The 5,935-nt window shown below is 35.5% G+C and overlaps 1 pseudogene; it reads left to right on the top strand.

Moving 5' to 3' along the window:
* Positions 1-3,272: 3,272 nt before the first annotated feature.
* LOC107155069 lies at positions 3,273-4,418 on the top strand (annotated as a pseudogene).
* The last annotated feature ends 1,517 nt before the right edge of the window (positions 4,419-5,935 follow it).

Below are 5,935 nucleotides of genomic sequence, written 5' to 3'. Positions count from 1 at the left end.
TGATTGAATGTTGGAAGACTTTTCATATAGTACACCCAAACAAAAAAAAATCTCAATAGATGACAAAATTTAACTTGAAACAATGACATCAAATGTACTTTAAGAAAACATGAGTGATATTTTAATAAACTCTTGCAGTAAGAAAACACATAAAGGAGCTGGGGATGTAGCTCAGTGGTAAAGTGCTTGCCTAGCCCATGTGAGACATTTGGTTCAATCCTCAGCACCACATAAAAATAAAAGTATTGTGTCCATCCACAATTAAAATATTTTAAAAATAAAGAAAGCACATAAAAACAAGAAAATACATGGAACTTTGAAATAATAAAAAATAAGATTGATAATTTGGCCATTTAAAATTTAGTGGGTGGGGTTGTGGCTCATAGGTCGAGCACTTACCTAGCATGTGTGAGGCTCTGGGTTCGATCTTCAGCACCACATAAAAAGATAAATAAAATAAGGGCATTGTGTTCACCTACAATTAAAGAAGATTTTTTTTTAATTTAGAACTAAGATATAATCAAAATATAAATGGAATGAAAAGACAACAAGATAAATTGGGGGAATCTTTTTTCTTTTTAACAAAAATTAAATTGCAATCAGCCAGTAAACAATTAAAAAAAAATTCTTCACCAGACTCATGCTTTAAAAAGCATTAAAAAAAAGAACAAAAAGAGGAAGCCTTTTTGAAAATATGAATCAATTCAGTAAGTAATAATACATGTAATATAAGACTATGTACGGTAAGTAAAAAAAATGAATGTATGCTAGTCCATTTTTATTAGGAATTACAAATGAAAACAAGTCAGATACTTTGTTGACTTCATTTAAAAGAAAGGAGCAAATCAGACTCAACTAACCAACTGAAGTATATTAAAGTAGAAAACTAATTCTATATTTTATTATACCATACATGTTTAAATTATTGGTCAAGTCAGAAACAAAAAAACACAATTTTTTTCTAATTTTCAAAATCAAGCTAAAATTTTGGGCAGATTACATTATAACTCAGTCCAAGAACAGTGTGTGGGATGATTGTGCTTTTCATAGTCAATGAAATAAGAAAATCTAAAAATTACTAAGGAGGAAATGAAAACACTTTGGACTGTCATATGTAGCACAAATGCCTGAGTCAATTTATATTACCACGCAGATTTATTTGCAGCACATCCGCGTCATGCAGCTTTTAGTGCCATCACAGATTTACCACTCTTATCTGCTGCTTTTTAATTTTTTAATTTCCTTAGAAGCAGGAAAAAATCATAAGATTAGTTCATTCTCCCATATTTTTTTCCTTAAAAATTACTGGTCATTTATCATCTATTTGTATGTGATGTTGACTTGATATCTTGTTAGAAATGAAAATTTGATCATAGATTCTAAAGTTAGTAATATTCTAAATGAGGGAATTCTTAGGGAAAAAATTATTGCATTTCCCCAAGTGATTGGAAAGATATAAGTGGTTACCTGAGTCATCCAGGGGAGTGATGCATCATTTGTCCATGAAAATAATCTCATTTTCATATTTCAGTTCCCTTTTAGCCACCAACAACATATCTTTATTAATTTGGCTGTTTACCCTAAGGGAAGGTTGAAGTATGTATAGATTCTTTCTTTGATTTATATACTGAAGTCCTTTTAATAAGAAAAAAGAAGGAAAGCAAATTAGGAATATATTTGTAAGAAATATGACAAAGATTTACTTTATAATATACAAATAACCTATATATTAATTAGAATGGTTAACAGCCATATAAAAACTAGGCAAAGAATAAAATTATCAAAAGAAAAAATAGAAATGGTCAAAATACAGTAAATAATAAGATAGTTATATGCTAGTTATTAAAGAAGTACAAAGTCAAATATGCTTAATAATTTAACTAATAAAAATTAAACTATAAAACCCAATGTTGGCTAGAGTATAGTAACATTGCCATTGAATTCATATATTTCCCCTATAAGTGTAAATGGGTGCAAACTTTCTGGAACGCTCTTTAGCAATAGGAATAAGGATCTTAAAATTGTTATAATCATTAACTTGGTAATGTCACTTTTAGTAATTTAATGAGTAATCAGCAATAGTTGAAATATATACTTGAATATATGTAATATTGTTTAAAGTGCTGAAATATGGAAATTATTTGATTTTGTTTGCATTTCAGAGGATAGAACCCACAGCCTCAGGCATGTTAGGCAAGTGCTCTGTCAAGGAGCTATATCCTCAACCCCTGTTATTTTGATATTAAACCACTTCAGTAAATTTCATGTTTGATAAGAATATTTGATGATTTTGGGGAATGTTCACAAAAAAATGAAGAAGTTATGTATTAATGTATATATATGTAATGTAACATATTTATAATAAAAACTGCTGTGATAGTCTTTTGTGTCAATTTGACTGAACTATAACATCCAGTGATTTAATTAAAAAAAAAAAAAACTAGGCGTTGCTATGGAGAATTTTTTTTTTAGATGTGTCCAATCTCTAGACTCCTTTGACTTTTAGAAAAGAAATTGCCTTCCATAATGTGGATGGGCCTCATTCAATCAGTAAAAGGCTTTAAGAACAAAGACTAGTTGAGTCAGGTTTGATTACACACACTAAAGGAGGCTGAGGCAGGAAGATTCTAAGTTTCAGGATTATGTCAGCAATTTTGCAAGACCCTTTCTCAAAAAGGGATGGGGATGTAGTTCAATGGTAAATTGCCCTGGGTTTTATCCCCAGGAGAGAGAGAGAGAGAGAGAGAGAGAGAGAGAGATCGAGAAGCTGTAGTTTCCTGGAGAAGCTGAAAAACTACCTTAAGAATGGAGTGTCAGTTCCTCTGCCAGCATCCATGGGAGCCTGTAGTTGACAGAATCGAGTCTGAAAATTCTCTGCTCCAATCCCCTCCAGACCACCAGGACCTCAGCTTTCTATTATTTGAAAACACTAAGAATAATGTCCCTGCATCAATTTTTACTAGAGTCAATCACCTGCCATGCCTGGAACAGGGGTTGTACCCAAATTAACCTTAGCTAATAATCATCAAGTGCATATCTATAAGAAAATGGGGAGGGCTGGGGATGTGGCTCAAGCGGTAGCGCACTCGCCTGGTATGTATGCGGCCCAGGTTCGATCCTCAGCACCACACACAAAGAAAGATGTTGTGTCCGCCAAAAACTGAAAAATAAATATTAAAAAAAATTCTCTCTCTCTCTCTCTCTCTCTCTCTCTCTCTCCCTCCCTTTTAAAAAAAAAAAAAAAAGAAGAAGATGGGGAGCCAGTGAACAAAAGAAGATGAACCCTAGGAGCACAAGGGAGACATTAAAGGTGCTGACAGGGCTCCCAAGAGCAATCACTTCATCTGTCATTTTAGGGGCAGACTGCAATGCCTACTTCTGGAGTCTGAAAGCCATCCTGGTGATCCTAAAGATTAATCACACAACCCTTTTTGTGAAGTGGTCCCCTTTAGAGAACAAATTTGCTGTGGGAAGTGTAGCACGACTCATTTCTGTTATTTCAAGTCCAAAAATGGTGGGTAAGCAAACACATTACAAAGTCAATTCACTCCACAGTCCTCAGCTTGGATTGGATCCCAACACTGTTTTTCAGGGTACATGATCATGTGACTTTAAATGCAGAGAGTTTTCTGCCTACATTGATGAAATAGATGAAAAGCCAGCCAGTATGCTCTGGGGCAGCAAAATGCCTTTTGGTGAGCTGATGTCAGATTTTGGTGGCAAAGAATGGTAGCTGGGTCCACAAGGTCAGCTTCTCAACTGGTGGGAGCCCCCTGGCCTAGGTCAGGCAGGACAGCACTGAGTCTGTTGCCAATGCCTCAAAAAAGTGTGCAGGTCTCAACTCTGAAAAATGAGTTGCTGCCACTACAGAGTTTATTCTTTCTTTCTAAGAATATGTTGTAGCTGCTAGCCATGACTGTTGTCCAGTGCTCTTTAACTACAATGACCTTGATGCTTGACCTTTTTCTTCAAGCTACACATTGCAAAACAGAGAATGAAGCCCAACATGCACAAGAAGGCCATGACTGAGAACTGCAATACAGCCTTGGATATGCTGCGCCAGAAGAGGATCACTCAGTCTATTTGTGATGCAGACATGCATGCAAGATTGTGGCAAATTTTATACTACTGATATCCATGGAGCCACAAAAATTTGGCATTTCAAGACCTTAGTCTTCAATCCAGGGCCTTCAGATAATGCAAAGCTGAGCAAGCCTTTGCCATCCAGTGTGAGAAGCATGGCTGACTCTGCCATTTGCATGATGGTGAGGCTTAAAATTTGTCCTCCAATTCTACCCATTTTCCTGAAAATGACAGGATTTCATTATTCATTATGGCTGAATAATGCTTTATTGTATATATACAACCCTGTTTTCTTTCATCTGTTGATGGATACCAAGGCTGACTCCATATCTTGGCTATTGTGAAGAGTGCTATAATAAACATGGATATGCAGATATCTTTTTTGTATGCTGACTTAATTTCCTTCAGATATATACACAAAATCGGGACAGCTGAATTGTATGGAAGTTCTAATTTTAGTTATTTGAGGAGGCCCCATGAGGTTTCCCATAGAGGTGTGCACATTTGCATTCCACCAATGGTTTTTCTAAAGGTTCTCCACATCTGTGCCAGCATTTGTTTTTTTGTTTGTTTGTTTTTTGGATTTCTTGATAATAGACATACTAATTGAGATAAGATGGAATGTTGTTATAGTTTGGATATGAAGTGTCCCCCCAAATCTCCTGTTAATGCAGGAATATTCAAAGGTGAAATATTAGGTTATGAAAGTTGTCATTTAATTAGTTCATCCTAGTTTGAATGGACAGATTTGGTGGAAACTGTAGGTAGGTAGGGCATAGCTGGAGGAGGTGGGTCACTGGGGAAATGCCCTGGAAAGGTGCCTTTTCCCCTTTGGCCCCTCCCCCCTCCCTCTCTTTCTCTGCTTCCTGACCCACCATGAGGTGAGCAGTTTTCCTCTGCTGAGCGCTTCCCTGGTGATATGCTGCCTCACGTTGGGCCCAGAGAATGGAGTCAGCCATCTACGCACTGAGGCTTCTGAAACTTCCTCTCAGTTATTTTCCGGGTATTTTGGTCACAGTGATGAAAAGCTGACTAAAACAAATCTCAATGTAGTTTTGATTTGCATTTCCTTGATGGCTAAAAACATTGAGCATTTTCTCACATACTATTGACTATTTCACCGCATTCTTTTGAAAAGTGTCTATTCAGAGCATCTGTCCATTATAATTTGGTTACTTTTTTTTTTTTTTTGGTTTTTAAGTTTTTTGAGTTATTTATATATTGTGGATATGAATCCTCTGTCAAACGAATAACTGGCAAAGATTTTCTCCCATTTTGTATATTGTCTCTTCAGTCTGTCAGTTGCTTTCTTTGCTGTCCACGCCAACACCATACTATTTTTGTTACTGTGTATCTGTTGTATGTCTTTTTTTTTTAAGTTTCTATGGACCTTTATTTATTTATTTATTTATCTATACGTGGTGATGAGAATTTAATCCAGTGCTTCACACATGCCAGTTAAACACTTTACCACTGAGTCACAACCCAAACTCCTGGAGTATGTCTTAAAACCAGATATTATGATGCCTCTGTCTTTGCCCTTTTTGCTCAAAATTGCTTTGGTTTTGGGGGGGTCTTTAGTGCTTTCATATGACTTTTAGGATCTTTTTGTTTAAGTTCTGTAAAGAATGATGTTGGAATTTTGATAGGAATTACACGGAAACTATAAATCACTTTGGATAGTATGGACATTTTAGCAACATCAATTCTCCCAATTCATGAATATAGGAGGTCTTTCTACCTTTTGGTGTCTTCTACAATATCTTTCATCAGTGTTCTATAATTTTCATTGTAGATTACTTTGTAGTTTATTACATTGTAGTTTATTTCTAAGAGTTCTGCGTGTGTGTGT

The sequence above is a fragment of the Marmota marmota genome, unplaced genomic scaffold, assembly GCF_001458135.2.
Source record: "Marmota marmota marmota unplaced genomic scaffold, marMar, whole genome shotgun sequence".
In the NCBI taxonomy this organism is placed as follows: domain Eukaryota; kingdom Metazoa; phylum Chordata; class Mammalia; order Rodentia; family Sciuridae; genus Marmota; species Marmota marmota.
The sequence above is the reverse complement of the archived record's forward strand: the minus strand, read 5'-3'. Positions and strand labels throughout refer to the sequence as shown.